Source organism: Ranitomeya imitator, chromosome 5, assembly GCF_032444005.1.
Source record: "Ranitomeya imitator isolate aRanImi1 chromosome 5, aRanImi1.pri, whole genome shotgun sequence".
In the NCBI taxonomy this organism is placed as follows: Eukaryota; Metazoa; Chordata; class Amphibia; order Anura; family Dendrobatidae; genus Ranitomeya; species Ranitomeya imitator.
The window spans coordinates 340,937,263-340,957,457 of NC_091286.1; positions in this window are offsets into that span (position 1 = coordinate 340,937,263).

Consider the following 20,195-nt stretch of genomic DNA (forward strand, 5'->3'; position numbering starts at 1 on the left):
GAAACTCTATATACTTTGCAGAGGTCATTTTCACACGTTCAGGAACCTTAAAGGGAACCTGTCACCCCCAAAATTGATGGTGAGGTAAGCTCACCATCATCAGGGGCTTATCTACAGTATTCTGTAATGCTGTAGATAAGCCCCCCGGGGGGGCATTATACTATATGGAAGACGATGGATGGTGCATTTTAATATATGGAGGACTATATGAAGCCAATTATACTATATGTAAGTAATTATAATATTTGGAGGGCTCTCTGGGGGGCATGATAATACTTGAAGGGCTATGAGGAAGCCTTTATACTTTATGCAGGGCTGTTTTGGGGGCCATTACACTGTATGTAGTTCATTTATACTGTACATTATGGAGGGCTGTATGGGGCTCACAGCTGGGGATCATACTGTGGCGGGATAGTTGAGGGGGTACAGTAAGGTTATACTATGCATGTGGAGGAATCATTGTGGGGATCATAGTGTTTGCGGGGCACCTTTGTTGGCATCATACTTTATAGGGCAATGAAAGAGGAATCTGGGGGCTTCAATAGGAGGAAAATTATGTAACGGCAGCAAAGTTGTGAGATATGTACCTATGTGATCCAGACAAATTCTTTTTTTTTGGGGGGGAGCAATAAGAGCCTGTGGTTTGGGGTCCCATGATCTTTTTGTACAGCCTGGTGCAGGATGCATTGTCCTTTTCACACACATTTCAGCTGGAGGACTGATGGCCCATAACTTACACACCATGTCCAATGCTGCCCCTCGGTACATACAGGCATTCAGCCATATTTTTCTTGAGCGTTGGTTGTGCTCGCTACCCTTCCCACTCTCACATCCCTTACTCAACTCAATAGGAAGGCCCCTGCTATTAGCTCCGGACAGCCCCGTGTGCGGCGCTTGTGATTGGCTAAGCGTTTCGGGAGAAGGAGGCATGATCTGTTTGGACATCTTTTTCTATTTTTCTAAATTAAAATGTCCACTATTGTCCTCATTTTTACAGTATAGATATAAATCTGTATGAACCAGATTTATTCCTACCGGTTTAAACAAATTTACTATTGGGGGGGCGCCGTTCTGCACTTCGCCTCAGGCAGCACAGAGGCTAGGTTCACTCCTGATTAGGCGGTCTCTCATCACTACAAAAATGCCAAACATGTGGGCGCTAAATGTTGTTTAGGCACATTGGGGCTCAGAAGGGAGGGGGGCATTTGGATTTGGGTGAGGAGACTTTGCTAAACTTCTATTGAGGAGAGAGGAGCCATTTCGCTCTTCCAGAGCCTTTGTGCTACCAGTAACGTGGAAGCCCCCTATATTTCCATTAACCCCTTTACCCCCAAGGGTGGTTTGCACGTTAATGACCGGGCCAATTTTTACAATTCTGACCACTGTCCCTTTATGAGGTTATAACTCTGGAACGCTTCAACGGATCCCAGTGATTCTGACATTGTTTTCTCGTGACATATTGTACTTCATGATAGTGGTAAAATTTCTTTGATATTTACAACCAACAAAGAATAATAATAATAATAATAATCTTTATTTTTATATAGCGCTAACATATTACGCAGCGCTTTACAGTTTTGCACACATTATCATCACTGTCCCTGATGGGGCTCACAATCTAGAATCCCTATCAGTATGTCTTTGGAATGTGGGAGGAAACCGGAGTGCCCGGAGGAAACCCACGCAAACACGGAGAGAACATACAAACTCTTTGCAGATGTTGTCCTGGGTGGGATTAGAACCCAGGACCCCAGCGCTGCAAGGCTGCAGTGCTAACCACTGCGTCACCGTGCTGCCCCAAGAAAGCCGAACAACCACTGGGAGCGGCAATGGATATTAAATGTAATTAGGTAAAGGATGGAAAGTAACCATATACATAAAATCCAAACAAGACAGGGGTAAATATGAGTATAAATTTTATTGAAAATATTACATATAAATAATGCAAAATACGTACAGGACACTAGTGAAAAGGCAAAAAACCGCTAAAAAGAACAGCGCATCAGATGTAACCACACATGGGAGATACGCTGAAAGACTGCACAAAAATCACTGCTGCACAGCCTGCAACCACTGAAGCTCAGATGCAAGAAAAAATGCCCACAAGTAACCAATAAAGCATCTCATAGAGGATGATTGGTGAAGGAGCGAGCTAAGCGGTGTCAGGACTAACCCAGAGTACTGAGCTGCACAACTGCACCATGTAACGCAAGGTGAAACTGATCATGGCAACCAAATGGAGATAACTTAGTGAATACTAATACCTTGAGACATCTTGGCAGCAGGTTGCCGGCGTGCCTCGACGCGCGTTTCACCCCTTGGCTTCGTCAGGTGGCTTGGCCAATAAAAAGAGGGCCGGGATATAAGTAGGGGAAATGAGGGGAGCTCCAGCGAATTGGCGCGCTAGCCCAGCATGATGTGTACGCGCCAGCGGCGAGGCGGGCCGCCACACGCCGTGGAGTATGGGTAGGAGGACGTGTGTCATCCACACCATCACCACAGCCACGCTCCGGGCCAGCGACGCCGCCGAAGCGACACAGCGCATGCGTGGGGCGCGTCTGCGCCCAGCATGAGGACATGGACAGAAGACACATAGCCCAGGATCACCTACACAGAGTCCTCGGCAGGATAGCTCTGATTAAATAAGGTAATTAAAGGATAATGTAATATAATGATCCCGGGGACCCAAACATAAAAAAAGAGAAAAGAAGGGGAACAGCACGTAAATAGGCACCAAATATGAAAAGGATGGACAAAATAATTCACCCTAAAACATCCTACCAAATTTTTAGCATAAAATAATGCAATGTAATATTGTATAAAGCAGAGCTAACAACTACTGAACACTTATATAGGGTAGGACTATATTCCAAATAACGCCCCACAACACACAAGCATCCATATTGACCGCAAAAGTCCCAAAGACATGATAATAAATTGACATAATATAATATAAATGAACATAACAATCCATTACAAAGCGTTTGTATAGGGCAAAATTATATGCCCAATAGTGCCATACGGCATGCAGGCAAATGAACAGCAAAGATGTTAGGCTGTAAAGGATCTAGAGCATATTCGATTGAGAAGACGGTACATAAGTTGTTGGCACCAAATGCCAAACCCATAAACAAAAAAATAATAATAATAAATATGTCCAACGTGGGTCAGTCCATGCTTCTTCTGTGGCGCCAGATGGGAAATCCGATGAAACATCCCCTACAATGTAGATGATACTGGGAAAATGAAAATTAGAGCGGCATCTAATGGATAAAGAACAACACAATGAGAACCAATACTGGATCATAAAATATACCCGGACCACAAGGCTAATAGATAAAAATAGAAATCTAAAGAAAAACTAAAGAAAAGACTTGAAACTGAGGGCCTCATTTAAACCTTTAGGTGAAAGGGTATCCAGGGTTACTATCCAACGTGCTTCTTTTTGAAGCAACTTCTGTTTCACATTGCCACCCCGAATCCCCTTATATACCCTATCAATCCCACAAATGGAAAAACCCTTAGGGTTACTGTTATGTCTCTCGAAAAAATGTTTCGGAATAGATTTTAGCAAATGTGGTTCGGAACAATTTACTGAATTTTTTATGTCCCTGAGATGTTCCTGAACCCGAATTTTCTAAGACCTGGTAGTCATGCCAACATAAATGCGATCGCACGGGCAACGGCCATAATACACCACTGCTTCAGTATTGCAGGTAATGTGATGAACAATCCTGTAATTTTTATTTCCTGCTGAATTGGTAAAATTTTTTGTTCTTTTAATAGTACCGCAGGCCGAGCAATTCCCACACGGAAAACAACCCCAAGGAGGACCACAGCTGGTAGAGCCAAACGGGTTGCTTTTGGGAGGTACGTAATGGCTACTGCATAACAAGTCACCCAAAGTACGGGATTTGCGCCACGTGATGAGAGGATACGGGGTAAGTTGCCTGGCCAGGTCCCGATCGGTTAACAAGACTGACCAATGTTTTTTGAAGATACTGTTAATTTCTGACCAATTGGAATTGAACTTGGTAATAAATCGAGGTGTCAGGTCTATGTTTTTATTATTAGTTCTTCTAGGTGGTCTTGTTAGTAGGGTAGATCTATTGGAATTTAGGGCACGGGAGAAACCTCTATAGATGTCTCTCCGTTTATAGCCTCTATTCCTAAACCGAGTAGATAACTCCATGGCCTGGCTAAGAAAGACATCATCATCCGAACAAATGCGGCGAGCTCTCAAAAACTGTCCCGTAGGTATTAAACTCTTCAGTTTAGGGGGGTGGGACGATGTAAAATGCAACAATGCGTTGGTAGCCGTCTCCTTGCGGAAAATGCTCGTACCTACAGTGCCCTCCAAAGGATTGGTAATCAACAAGTCCAAGAAGTCAATAGACCTCTGGCTATACTTCCACGTAAGCCTGATGTTAAGTGTGTTGACGTTTAATTGGTTCAGAAAAAGATCCAACTGCGATGTGGAGCACTGCCAGATGAAAAATATGTCGTCGATATAGCGAAGCCACGAGATGACGGAGCTGTGACCTGGTGTGTCAAGGACCGCATCCCTCTCCCACAGCCCCAGGAACAAATTAGCATACGAGGGCGCACAAGATGCTCCCATAGCTGTGCCCTGGAGCTGTAGGAAGGGGCGGTCCTTGAACACAAAGAAATTATGAGTAAGAATGAACTGTAAAAGTTCCAAAATAAAATGAATCAAATTCGGTTCCAGGCTAGTCATGTCCAGGAAAAATTTTGCAGCCTGCATCCCGTGGCCGTGCCCTATCGACGTATACAGTGACTCGACATCGCAGGTAACGAACCACATGTCGTCATCCAAAGTGAGACCGTCGAGTCTTCTCAGGACCTCAGTGGTGTCCTTAACAAAAGACGGGAGAGTCTCAACACACTGTTTAAGATAAAAATCAATAAACTGACAGGCAGGTTCACAAAGACCCCCATTGCCCGAGACATGATATTACCTGCGTTTATTTGTGAAAAAAATGGAAAATTGGCAAAAATTTTGAAAATTTCGCAATTTTCCAACTTTGAATTTTTATGCAATTAAATCACAGAGATATATCACACAAAGTACTTAATAAGTAACATTTCCCACATGTCTACTTTACATCAGCACAATTTTGGAACCAAAATTTTTTTTTGTTAGGGAGTTATAAGGGTTAAAATTTGACCAGCAATTTCTCATTTTTACAACACCATTTTTTTTAGGGACCACATCTCATTTGAAGTCATTTTGAGGGGTCTATATGATAGAAAATACCCAAGTGTGACACCATTCTAAAAACTGCACCCCTCGAGGTGCTCAAAAGTACATTCAAGAAGCTTATTAACCCTTCAGGTATTTCACAGTAATTTTTGGAATGTTTAAAAAAAATTAACATTTAACTTTTTTTCACAAAAAATTTACTTCAGCTCCAATTTGTTTTATTTTACCAAGGGTAACAGGAGAAAATGGATGCAAAAGTTGTTGGACAATTTGTCCTGAGTACAACAATACCCCATATGTGGGGGTAAACCACTGTTTGGGCGCATGACACAGCTCGGAAGCGAAGAAGCGCCATTTGACTTTTCAATGAAAAATTGACTGGAATCGAGATGGGACACCATGTTGCGTTTGGAGAGCCCCTGATGTGCCTAAACATTGAAACCTCCCACAAGTGACACCATTTTGGAAAGTAGACCCCCTAAGGAACTTATCTAGAGGTGTGGTGAGCACTTTGACCCACCAAGTGCTTTACAGAAGTTTATAATGCAGAACCGTAAAAATAAAAAATCATATTTTTTCACAAAAAATATCTTTTTGCCCCCAATTTTTTATTTTCCCAAGAGCAGGAGAAGAAATTGGACCCCAAAAGTTGTTGTACAATTTGTCATGAGTACGCTGATACCCCATGTGGGGGTAAACCACTGTTTGGGCACATGGGAAAGCTCGGAAGGCAAGGAGCGGCGTTTGACTTTTCAATGCAAAATTGACAGGAATTGAGATGGGACGCCATGTTGCGTTTGGAGAGCCACTGATGTGCCTAAACATTGAAACCTCCCACAAGTGACACCATTTTGGAAAGTAGACCCCCTAAGGAACTTATCTAGATGTGTGGTGAGCGCTTTGACCCACCAAGGGCTTCACAGAAGTTTATAATGCAGAGCTGTAAAAATAAAAAAAATTTTCCCACAAAAATTATATTTTAGCCCCCAGTTTTGTATTTTCTCGAGGGTAACAGGAGAAATTGGACTGCAAAATTTGTTGTCCAATTTGTACTGAATGCGTTGATACCCCATATGTGGGGGGAACCACTGTTTGGGTGCACTGGAGGGCTCGGAAGGGAAGGAGCGCCATTTGGAATGCAGACTTAGATGGAATGGTCTGCAGGTGTCACATTGCGTTTGCAGAGCCCCTAATGTACCTAAACAGTAGAAACCCCCCACAAGTGACACCATTTTGGAAAGTAGACCCCCTAAGGAACTTATCTAGATGTGTGGTGAGTGCTTTGACCCACCAAGGGCTTCACAAAAGTTTATAATGCAGAGCTGTAAAAATAAAACAAAATTTTTTTCCCACATAAATTATTTTTAGCCCCTAGTTTTGTATTTATCCAAGGATAAGAGGAGAAATTCGACCCCAAAAGTTGTTGTCCAATTTGTCCTGAGTACGCTGATACCCCATATGTGGGGGAAAACCACCGTTTGGGTGCATGGGAGGGCTTGGAAGAGAAGGAGCGCCATTTGGAATGCAGACTTAGATGGAATGGTCTGCAGGTGTCACATTGCGTTTGCAGAGCCCCTAATGTACCTAAACAGTAGAAACCCCCCACAAGTGACCCCATATTGGAAACTAGACCCCCATGGAACTTATCTAGATGTGTTGTGAGAATTTTGAGCCCCCAAGTGTTTCACTACAGTTTATAACGCAGAGCCGTGAAAATAAAAAATCTTTTTTTTCCCACAAAAATTATTTTTAGCCCCCAGTTTTGTATTTTCCCAAGGGTAACAGGAGAAATTGGACCCCAAAAGTTGTTGTCCTATTTGTCCTGAGTACACTGATACCCCATATGTTTGGGTAAACCCCTGTTTGGGCACACGGGAGAGCTCGGAAGGGAAGGAGCACTGTTTTACTTTTTCAACGCAGAATTGGCTGGAATTGAGATCGGACGCCATGTCGCGTTTGGAGAGCCCCTGATGTGCCTAAACAGTGGAAACCCCCCAAATTATAACTGAAACCCTAATCCAAACACACCCCTAACCCTAATCCCAACAGTTACCCTAACCACACCTCTAACCCTGACACACCCCTAACCCTAATCCCAACCCTATTCCCAACCGTAAATGTAATCTAAACCCTAGCCGTAACTTTAGCCCCAACCCTAACCCTAACTTTAGCCCCAACCCTAACTGTAGCCTTAACCCTAGCCCTAACCCTAGCCCTAACCCTAGCCCTAACCCTAACCCTAGCCCTAACCCTAACCCTAGCCCTAGCCCTAACCCTAACCCTAGCCCTAATGGGAAAATGGAAATAAATACATTTTTTTAATTTTTCCCTAACTAAGGGGGTGATGAAAGGGGGTTTGATTTACTTTTATAGTGGGTTTTTTAGCGGATTTTTATGATTGGCAGCCGACACACACTGAAAGACGCTTTTTATTGCAAAAAATTTTTTTTGCGTTACCACATTTTGAGAGCTATAATTTTTCCATATTTTGGTCCACAGAGTCATGTGAGGTCGTGTTTTTTGCAGGACGGGATGATGTTTTTATTGGTAACATTTTCGGGCACGTGACATTTTTTGATCGCTTTTTATTCCGATTTTTGTGAGGCAGAATGACCAAAAACCAGCTATTCATGAATTTCTTTTGGGGGAGGCATTTATACCGTTCTGCGTTTGGTAAAATTGATAAAGCAGTTTTATTCTTCAGGTCAGTTCGATTACAGCGATACCTCATTTATATCATTTATATCAGGACTATAACTTTTTTATTTTTTTGCTGATGATGCTGTATGGCAGCTCGTTTTTTGCGGTACCAAGATGACGTTTTCAGCGGTACCATGGTTATTTATATCCGTCTTTTTAATCGCGTGTTATTCCACTTTTTGTTCGGCGGTATGATAAAGCGTTGTTTTTTGCCCCGTTTTTTTTTCTTACGGTGTTTACTGAAGGGGTTAACTAGTGGGCCAGTTTTATAGGTCGGGTCGTTACGGACGCGGCGATAATAAATATGTGTACTTTTATTGTTTTGTTTTTTTATTTAGAAAAAGAAATGTATTTATGGGAATAATATTTTTTTTTCATAATTTAGGAATTTATTTTTTTTTTTTTACACATTTGGAAAAAATTTTTTTTTACTTTTTTACTTCGTCCCAGGGGGTGACATCACAGATCGATGATCTGACAGTTTGCATAGCACTCTGTCAGATCACCGATCTGACTTGCAGTGCTGCAGGCTTACCAAGCGCCTGCTCTGAGCAGGCACTTGGTAAGCCACCTCCCTCCCTGCAGGACCCGGCTGCCGCGGCCATCTTGGATCTGGGCCTGGAGCAGGAAGGGAGGTAGGGAGACCCTCGCAGCAACGCGATCACATCGCGTTGCTGCGGGGGTCTCAGGGAATCCCGCAGGGAGCCCCCTCCCTGCGCGATGCTTCCCTGCACCGCCGGCACACCGCGATCATGTTTGATCGTGGTGTGCTGGGGGTTAATGTGTCGGGGCGGCTGCTGGCACATAGTGCCGGAAGTCAGCTGCGATAGGCAGCTGACACCCGGCCGCGATCCACCCGTGAGCGCTGCCGATCGCATATGACGTACTATCCCGTCGGTGGTCATACGGGCCCACCCCACCTCGACGGGATAGTACGTCTAATGTCAGAAAGGGGTTAACCTATGACAGATCTGAGTGCGGACTTGCTTTTTTTGTGGATTAAGTTGAAGCTTTTATTGGGAACATTTTACATAACGTTAGGGATCACATTTATCCAGCGCTCTACACTGAGCACTTACTTTGAGGTTTCCATCTAAATCTCCGAGTGACGTGACAGATGAAACCCCCGAGGGATCCATTCAATATTATGAGGCAGAAGATTTAAGGTACCGTCACACTAGACGATATCGCTAGCGATCCGTGACGTTGCAGCGTCCTCGCTAGCGATATCGTCCAGTGTGACAGGCAGCTGCGATCAGGCCCCTGCTGTGCTGTCGCTGGTCGGGGAAGATAGTCCAGAACTTTATTTGGTCGCTGGACTCCCCGCAGACATCGCTGAATCGGCGTGTGTGACACCGATTCAGCGATGTCTTCCCTGGTAACCAGGGTAAACATCGGGTAACTAAGCGCAGGGCCACGCTTAGTAACCCGATGTTTACCCTGGTTACCATCCTAAAAGTAAAAAAAAAAAAAACACTTCATACTTACCTACCGCTGTCTGTCCTCCAGCGCTGTGCTCTGCTCTCCTCCTGTACTGGCTGTGAGCGTCGGTCAGCCGGAAAGCAGAGCGGTGACGTCACCGCTCTGCTTTCCGGCCGCTGTGCTCACACAGACAGTACAGGAGGAGAGCAGAGCACAGCGCTGGAGGACAGACAGCGGTAGGTAAGTATGAAGTGTTTGTTTTTTTTTACTTTTAGGATGGTAACCAGGGTAAACATCGGGTTACTAAGCGCGGCCCTGCGCTTAGTTACCCGATGTTTACCCTGGTTACCGGCATCGTTGGTCGCTGGAGAGCTGTCTGTGTGACAGCTCTCCAGCGACCAAACAGCGACGCTGCAGCGATCCGGATCGTTGTCGGTATCGCTGCAGCGTCGCTAAGTGTGACGGTACCTTTAGTCTGAACTTTGTCTGGCCTCTGTTCAGTAGTGTCCCTTTCAGAAGTGCACAAAACAGTGGCAGACGGCACTTTTATGCAATCTTAAAAAGACGGACACCGTGGAATCACAGGTCCTACGGCATCCATAGTGCCTCCATCTGCCTCATTATAGGTAATTTTCCGCCAAGAGTTCTGTCTGAATCAAGTATTTCATAGGTTTACACGGAACCCCCAGTGTAAGCACTCAGAGCAGAACGCAGGATAAATGTACTTACTGCAATCTTTGTGAGGCAGAATGAAAAAATCAACAGCAGGTGAAGAATTGGTTTTATTTATTTTTAACGGCATTCCTCTTGCAGTATAAGTGATTTGATAACTTTATTCTTCGGGTCGGTGCGATTACAGTGATAGCAGATTAATATCGGGTTTTTTTGTTTGGCTATGTTTACACATTAAAAAAAACTAGTTTTTGCATCACCATATTTTGAGAGCTGTCATTTTTTCATATTTCAGCTTACAGAATCATGTGATGGCTTGTTTTTTGCGGGACAAGCTGACATTTTTATTGGTACCAATTTCGTGCACATGACATTTTTTGATCGCTTTCTATTCTGATTTTTGGGAGACAAAATCAACAAAAGACAGCAGTTCAGGAATTGCTTTTTGTTTGTTTGTTTTTATACCGTTCCACTTGTTACAAAATTGGTAAGACTGCTTTATTCTTCGCGTCAGTTCAATTACATCAATACCTCATTGATATTTTTTATATTTTGGCACTTTTACATAATAAAAACTATTTTACATAAAAAAATATTATTTTTGCATCGCTTTATTCTGACAACTATAACTTTTTTAATTTTTTGCTGATGGAGCTGTATTGCAGCTTGTTTTTTGCAGGACAAGATGATGTTTTCAGCTGTACCATTTTTATTTATATTTGTCTTTTTGATCGTGCTTTATTGTACTTTTTGTTTGGCGGTGTGATGATAATGCATAGTTTCTTTTGCCTCATTTTTATTTATTTTTTTACGGTGTTCATTGAAGGGGTAAAGTAGCGGGGCAGTTTATAAGGGCGGGTCGTTACGGATGTGGTGATACCAAATATGTGTACTTTTATTGTTTGGTTTTATTATTTACATAAATATATGTAATTTTTGGAAACATTTTTTTTTCTTTATTTGTGGATTTTTTTTAAAAAACGTTAACACTTTGTAATTTTTTTTTACTTTTCTACATTGTCCCAGGACACTACTATATAACATTAGATCGCTAATCTGACGCTTTGCACTGATGGAAGCATGCAGGGAGACCCCTCCCTGCGCGATGCCCCTCTATGTCGCTGTCACTACTGACAGTGGCATTAGAGGGGTTAAATGCCCACGATCGGTGCTAGCACTGATCATGGGCATTGCTTCAGGGTGTCAGCTGTCACATACAGCTGACACCCACACCCAATCACCACGATGCTCAGGGTGAGGCAGCACGATCGGTGCACCATACTAGAACTGCTGTTTGAGGGAACACATCTCCCGCAGAGCAGTACTAGTACAGCGCATGTTGGGAAGGGGTTAAATAGGTGTCCCACAGAGATCTGCCTGTCTATAGGTATAAGTCAATCTTCAACTGTGAGTGTAAACTTGAACACTAATTCTCTACAGTTTGTATATAATTTCTTGCCCCATTATCATCAATAAATAGACTGTTCTGTTTAATTTTATATGGCTTCTTCCTGATTGGGACTTAGTTGCACAAACTACAATCACCACCATCATCCGCTATTTAAAGTGGTAGCTTCTGTGCAAACTTTATATTGTAGAACTTTGTGTGCGTGTAATTAGAAAGGGGAAGTGGCTCATCATGACAGAAATTAGCCACCATGAGGCACATTTTAAACTGCCAAAAGTACCACCACACACCACATGAGATTACCACATAAGTCTCACACAATACAAAAACCTGCTCTAAGCTTATTCAGAGGCATGTCCTTTTTCCCCAGAATGATGCCTCTTGCTTTTGATTAGTCAACATCATGCAGGAGGAAAAGTACACACCCACTGAGATTAATCTATGGTAACATCCCATTGGGCTTATTATAAATTATAACTTAAACTTTACAAGCTAATAGTTTTGCAACAAGGACGAGAAATAAAGCATTAAAATATTAAAACAAATTGTATTCAGCTCCACAGCCAATATTCCATGATGTGGCCAGTTTAAAACTGATGAAAGGTTTAAGGCCTGAATGGGAAATGTCTCTGCACCGATCCCCATTGATTGCACCAGAATGCTTGTTACTTCTATCAAGTGATGTATGAAGTATGTGCCTCTGTATGTCGCAGATGTGAAACCATTAAGCTTGTGTACCTCCTTTCATAATGAGCAGTAAAGTGAGTTCCTGTTGCAGCTAATACTACTCTCCTCTTGTCTTTAGTTGCAAATTGTCTCTTCAGAGAGGAAGGGGACTAGAACTCCAGTGCCACCTATCGACATGCTTAACATGTCACTCTCCACAAGGAGAAACGATACTTCTTGGATCTCGATTGTCTTTATTTGTCATCATGGAGTGCGCAACTTACCCATCCAGCCATGATGGAAACAGTACAGCCAATGTCACCCCCACACATTCATAACAATCTGCCCATCATTGCATCAGAAGCGTAAGGCACCAAGTATTGCTAACACCCGTGACAATAAGATTCGACCCATGCCTAGTGTACTTATTACTGTCTACTGCACACATTGCCACCAAAAATGCAAAACATTTATTTTAAATGAGTTACATCTCCTGTAGTGGAGATAAGTTCTGAGACTTTGAGTTCTGATAATCAGCATCATAGAATCTGTCCGTCTACAACGTTTTCCTACTTCTACCTTAATCAACATGGTTTCCATAAAAACAGAAAAACATTGTTCTTGCTCATTCTCCTCTGGCATGGTAGGGAAACACTAAAGAGAAACTGACACCAGAACTGACTCTATGAATTCCTTTTTATCACTTCCAGTCATCATATGTATCAGTTGTTGTTAGGGCAGAATATTCCTAGAGCTGAATCAAAATATATTACATGCTCGTATTATATACGTAATATGTCGTGAAAGAGTTAAAGGGTCAATAGTAACTTATAGGATTTCTGCTTCCAACAGGTGGTGTTACAGAGTTCTAGTCCTCTTCCTCTCTCAAGAGGCAATTTGCATATTAAATGTGTATAGTAATAAGCAGATGCGTCAAACCTATCAGTTTACATCAGCTGCCATATCTTCATCCTCCTCAAGAATATGTTGCATTTGCTAATCCACGGACACAGTAGGCAAAGTTGTTCAGACATGTGAATGGCTAACAATGTACGTACTTCCATATTTATGACTTCTGGATAAACTACAACAGTAGGAAAGATTAAAGGAATGCAAAACCAGGCATTTTTGGCTGCTAGACAGTTGGTCTTTTAACCAACAGATGGCAGCCCACTCAAAACTTTTTACTTTTCAATTTGTCATATGGTCTGCATAAAATATGAAATAATATTTTGCCGCCAAATATATCAATTTAATGTGCTTATATCGAATAATACTCTACAGTGTATTAAGGTCAGACAATCAAGCAGGTCTATGGAATATTTTTTTTAATTACCTACGTCTCGCCAGGCTTAGGCAAATTTACATGTTTGTGCCTATAACTAGGGCTGGGACAAAGGGTAGGCAGAGGTTTCCGACCTTATAGACTCCTGCGTCGCACCATCCTAATGGAGGGTCAAATTGTCCTTAAATTATTAATGTTGGGGCACTGATGTTGCTTATAGTGGCTAATTTAATATTAAAGGAGCAAAGTGGCTAGTTATATATTTAGGGGGGAGGTATATTGACTGTGATTTTATATTCAGGGGCACAATAACAGAAATCTGTATATTCTGCAAAGGGCTGCAGAGTTTTATAATAATGAGTGTCTACAGGCAACGACAAATTATAGTGGAAGTTCTTTGCAAGTTTGGAGATGTATTTAAGAAAATGAAGTTGGGAATTTGGTTAGGATTAATGGTGTCCTCAATGCTGGGAAATGTAGGCAGATATTTAATGTGAAGCAAGACCATGACCCCAAACATACAGCCAATATCATTAAAACTATCTTCAGCATGAAGAAGAACAGGGAGTCCTAGAAGTGATTACATGACCACACAGAGCCCAAATCATAACATCATTGAGTCTGTCTGGGATTACATGAACAGATAGAAGGATTTGCCCAAGCCTATATCTACAGATCTGTGGTTAGTTCCTTAACCCCTTTCTGCCATTAGACGTACTATTCCGTCCATGTGACCCGGGCCCTACTTCCCATGGACGGAATAGTATGTCATAGGCGATCGGCCGCGCTCACAGGGGGAACGAGGCTGATTGCTGCCGGGTGTCAGCTGATTATTACAGCTGATAACCGGCACTATGTGCCAGGAGCGGTCACGGACCACTCCCGGCACATTAACCCCCAGAACACTGCGATCAAACATGATCGCAGGATTCCGGCAGCACAGGGAAGCATCGTGCAGGGTGGGGGCTCCCTGCGTGCTTCCCTGAGACCCTTGGAACTACGAGATATGATTGCGTTGTTCAGAGGGTCTCCTATGTCCTCCTCCGTTGGCAAGCCTGGAGCACTGCCTGTCAGATAGCTGATCTGACACAGTGCTTTGCAAAGTGTCAGGTCAGCGATCTGACACTATAGCATGATGTCCCTCCCTGGGACAAAGTAAAAAAGTTTAAAAAAAAATTATTTACATGTGTAAAAAGAAAAAAAAAATTCCTAAATAATGAAAAAAAAAACAAATATTGTTCCAATAAATACATTTCTTTATCTAAAAAAAAAACAATAAAAGTACACAGATTTAGTATCGCCGCGTCCGTAACGACCCAACCTATAAAACTGTCCCACTAGTTCACCCCTTCAGTGATCACCGTTAAAAAAATAAAAAATAAATAACGAGGAAAAAAACAACCCTTTATTATCATACCGCCAAACAAAAGATGGAATAACACGCGATCAAAAAGACAGATATAAATAAGCATGGTACCGCTGAAAACTACATCTTGTCCCGCAGAAAAAGAGCCACCATACAGCATCATCAGCAAAAAAATAAAAAAGTTATAGTCCTCAGAATACAGCGATACAAAAATAATTATTTTTTATGTAAAATAGTTTTTATCATATAAAAGCGCCAAAACATAAAAAAAGATATAAATGAGGTATCACTGTTATCGTACTGACACGATGAATAAAACTGCTTTATCAATTTTATCAAACGTGGAACGGTATAAACGCCCCCCTCAAAAGAAATTCATGAATAGCTGGTTTTTGGTCATTCTGCCTCACAAAAATTGGAATAAAAAGCGACCAAAAAATGTCACGTGCCCGAAAATGATACCAATAAAAACATCAAATCGTCCCGCAAAAAACAAGACCTCACATGACTCTGTAGATCAAAATATGGAAAAATTATAGCTCTCAAAATGTGGAGACGCAAAAACTATTTTTTGCAATAAAAAGCATCTTTTAGTGTGTGACAGCTGCCAATCATAAAAATCCGCTAAAAAACCCGCTATAAAAGTAAATCAAACCCCCCTTCATCACCCCCTTAGTTAGGTAAATATAATAAAATTTAAAAAATGTATTTATTTCCATTTTCCCATTAGGTTTAGGGTTAGGGTTGGGGCTAAAGTTAGGGTTAGGGTTGGGGCTAAAGTTCAGGTTAGGGTTGGGGCTAAAGTTAGGGTGAGGGCTACAGTTAGGGTTGGGACTACAGTTAGGGTTGGGGCTACAGTTAGGGTTGGGGCTACAGTTAGGGTTGGGGCTATAGTTAGGGTTGGGGCTACAGTTAGGGTTAGGGTTGGGACTACACTTAGGGTTAGGGTTGGGGCTAAAGTTAGGGTTAGGGTTAGGGTTGGGGCTAACGTTAGGGTTAGGGTTGGGGCTAAAGTTAGGGTTAGGATGGGGGCTAAAGTTAGGGTTAGGGATGCAGTTAGGGTTGGGGCTAAAGTTAGGGTTAGGGTTGGGGCTAAAGTTAGGGTTAGGGTTGGGGCTAAAGTTAGAGTTCGTGTTTGGATTACATTTACAGTTGGGATTAGGGTAGGGATTAGGGTTAGGAGTGTGTCAGGGTGAGGGGTGTGGTTAGGGTTGGCATTAGGGTTAGGGGTGTGTTGGGGTTACGGGTGTGGTTGGGATTAGGGTTAGAGGCATGTTTGGGGTAGGGGTGTGGTTAGGGTTATGGTTAGGGTTGGGATAAGGGTTATGGGTGTGTTTGGGTTAGGGTTTCAGTTGGAATAAGGGGGTTTCCACTGTTTAGGAACATCAGGGGCTCTCCAAGCGTGCCATGGCTTCCTATCTCAATTCCAGCCAATTCTGCATTGAAAAAGTAAAACAGTGCCTTCCAAGCTCTCCCGTGTGCCAAAACAAGGGTTCACCCAAACATATGGGGTATCAGCGTACTCAGGAAAAATTATACAACTTTTGGGGTCCAATTTCTCTGGTTACCCTTGGGAAAATAAAAATTTGCGGGGCTAAAAAGTCATTATTGTAGGAAAAAAATGATTTTTTATTTTCACAGCTCTGCGTTATACTGTAGTGAAACACTTGGGGGTTTAACCTTCTCACAACACATCTAGATAAGTTCCTTGGGGGTCTAGTTTCCAATATGGGGTCACTTGTGGGGGGTTTCTACTGTTTAGCTACATCAGGGGCTCTACAAATGCAACGTGATGCATGCAGACCAATCCATCTAAGTCTGCATTCCAAACGGCGCTCCTTCCATTCCGAGCTCTGCCATGCAGCCAAATGGTGGTTCCCTCCCACATATGGGGTATCAGTGTACTCACGTGAAATTGGACAACAATGTTTTGGTGTCCAATTTGTCCTGTTACCCTTGAGAAAATACAAAACTGGGGGCTAAAAAATAATTTTTGTGGAAAAAAAAAAGAATTTTTATTTTCACGGCTCTGCGTTATAAACTGTAAGTGAAACACTTGGGGGATTCAAAGTGCTCACCACACATCTAGATATGTTCCTTAGGGGGTCTATTTTCCAGAACAGTGTCACTTGTGGTGGGGTTTCAATGTTTAGGCACATCAGGGGCACTCCAAATGCAACATGGCGTCCCATCTCAATTCCAGTTAATTTTACATTGTAAAGTCAAACGGCGCTCCTCCACTTTTGAGCTCTGCCATGCACCCAAAGAGTGGTTTACCCCCACATATGGAGTATCAGTGTACACAGAACAAATTGCATAACAACTTTTGGGGTCCAATTCCTTGGAAAAATAAAAAAAATGGGGGCGAAAATATCATTTTTGTGAAAAAAATTGATTTTTTCTTTTTACATCTCTACATTATAAACTTCTGTGAAGCACTTGGTCGGTCAAAGTGCTCACAACACATCTAGATAGGTTCTTTAGGGGGTCTACTTTCCAAAATGGTGTCACATGTGTGGGGGGTTTCAATGTTTAGACACATCAGAGGCTCTCCAAACTCGACATGGTGTCCTATCTCAATTCCAGTCAATTTTGCATTGAAAAGTCAAATGGCGCTCCTTCCCTTCTGAGCTCTGCCATGCGCCCAAACAGTGGTTTACCCTCACATATTGAATATCAGCATAGGTACATCAGGGGCTCTACAAATGCAACGTGATGCCTGCAGACCATTCCATCTAAGTCAGCATTCCAAATGGCGCTCCTTCCCTTCCGAGCCCTCCCATGCACCCAAACGGTGGTTCCCCCCAACATATGGGGTATCAGCGTACTCAGAACAAATTGTACAACAGCTTTTGGGGTCCAATTTCTCCTGTTACCCTTGGTAAAATAAAACAAATTGAAGCTGAAATAAATTTTGTGTGAAAAAAAGTTAAATGTTCGTTTTTTTTTTTAAACATTCCAAAAATTCCTGTGAAATACCTGAAGGGTTAATAAACTTCTTAAATGTGGTTTTGAGCACCTTGAGGGGTGCAGTTTTTAGAATGGTGTCACACTTGGGTATTTTCTATCATGTAGACCCCTCAAAGTGACTTCAAATGTGATGTAGTCCCTAAAAAAAATGGTGGTGTAAAAATGAGAAATTGCTGGTCAACTTTTAACCCTTATAACTCCCTAACAAAAAAAAATTTTGGTTCCAAAATTGTGCTGATGTAAAGTAGATATGTGGGAAATGTTACTTATTAAGCACTTTGTGTGACATAACTCTGTGATTTAAGGGCATAAAATTTCAAAGTTGGAAAATTGCGAAATTTTAAAAATTTTCGCCAAATTTCCATTTTTTTCACAAATAAACGCAGGTAATATCAAAGAAATTTTACCACTATCATGAAGTACTATATCTCTCGATTTAAAAATCTCAGAATCATCAGGATCCGTTGAAGCGTTCCAGAGTTACAACCTCATAAATGGACAGTGGTCAGAATTGTAAAAATTGGCCCGGTCATTAACGTGCAAACCACCCTTGGGGGTAAAGGGGTTAAGATGTCTGTTTGATTTGCATAGTAATGGTAATTGGTAATATTCTCATTTGGAAAATATCTCACTGCATAGCTTAGCATTTTGGAGGTTAAACTGGGAAGTGTAGTGTCAGATATTATATGGCAAGTAATCCATCTCATAGACTATATAGTTGCATACCACAGCTGGAGTAAATTGTAGAGTAAAGTGGTTCTCTACATTGGTAGTGCTCTACTAAAGAAGGAGCCCAACAGTGTATTCTATAAAGAGTAAATGTATGGCACTCACTACATATTCATAAAATAAAAACAGCTCTTTATTAGAGAATAGTGATTATATGCGAGTATAATTAAATTCTACTCAAATTTTACAAAAATCCGCATATACAAAAATTTGACACTGCCCGCTATTTTGCTTAACTATAAATGGCCATCAGAAGGTTAAAATACAAAAAAAAACCTCCTCAACTCTCACCTCTCTGACCTCTCTACTCCTTACCACCACCAGTATAGTTCTCTACACATCTTTTTGTCACCACCATACAGACTGAAATCTTGGAACTCTAAAAGCTAGGCCGCGTCTTCCTGCTGTGATGAGTCCCAGGATGTTGCCCACACGTTCATGCAAAGTCAAAAGTGCACGTGGTGATGTCATGACTCATGACACCTTGATCTTTCACATGCTTGCACAGAACTGTCCTGAGTCTTCTGAGAAACAGAAATTACTGCCTAGCATAACGAAGCTCGACGAGCTCCTCTCCCTAATTCTCTCAATCTTCAGTAAAAAACTGAGAGAAGAAGGATGAAAAGCTCGTTATCACGTGACTGTCAGTATGAAAATCGCATATGAGTGAAGTGTGCATGTGATGACTACTGGAACCTGCAGAGCTGAATTTTGACAGTGAGGATACTACATGCTGTCAGGATTTGCTACAGGGTTTCATTTTGTAATTAAAGGGCTCATCCAGATTTCAGATGAAAGTCTGCAGTCACTCTATATAACTGCAGGTTTCTGAATTCTCACAGTGCAAGCACTGCACACTTTTAGGATTCTCCCTTGCCAGTGGCAAGAATGGATGGTCATGTCAGCACCAGTATGTGATTTGTATACTTTTGGCCACATAATGACTAGACGTGGCCAGCTTCTCTCAATTCATTTTCACTGAGTGAGGCCACGCATGCCTAGTCAGCACGTGACCACATGTATGCAAATAGATGCCAGGAGAGAATTCTGACAGTGTGCAGTGTGCACTGTGAGAATTCAGAAATCTGCAGTCACATAGAATGACTGCAGACTCATCGCAAACCTGGACAACCCCTTTAATTCTCCTTACATAAATAACAATATGAGAATTAGTCCATATCACGAAAAATGTTTACATCCAGGTACCTGATATATGACGCCATCTCTGGAATCGTTCTCTTTCTTTTCATCTTCATCTTGTCCAGACGCCAGTGCGGCGCCCCAGGGTCCTTGTCGTCGCAGTGGTATTGCTTTCCTCTCGGGGAGAGTGATGCTACATTTGGAGGCAAAGAAGGATAACTGCATCCAGGAATCACAAGCATGCAACACATTTCACACTCCAGGCCACCAGGGGGAGCTTCTGCTCCTATTCATTAGGACACTCCCCATATATAGATAACTGGTAGTCTGTAGGGAAAGTTAGTCAGTTCCAGACAGGAGTCAGTTACTGGCTGGGCTCAGCTCAGTCAGTTCCAGACCAGAGTCTGAGGAGGACAGAGGGTCAAAGGAGCTGTGCATGCCCTCAGAGCTGCAGCTCCCAGAAAGAGACATTGAAAGGCAGAATTGTATTGCAGCGAGCGTGAAGGAAGTCGAAGCAAAAGAGAGGATACCAGAAGGGGACGAGCCCTGCTCAAGCTGTCTGCTTCTGAGGCGCAAAATCCCGGTAGCCGGAACACCGAGGAAGTAAGGACAT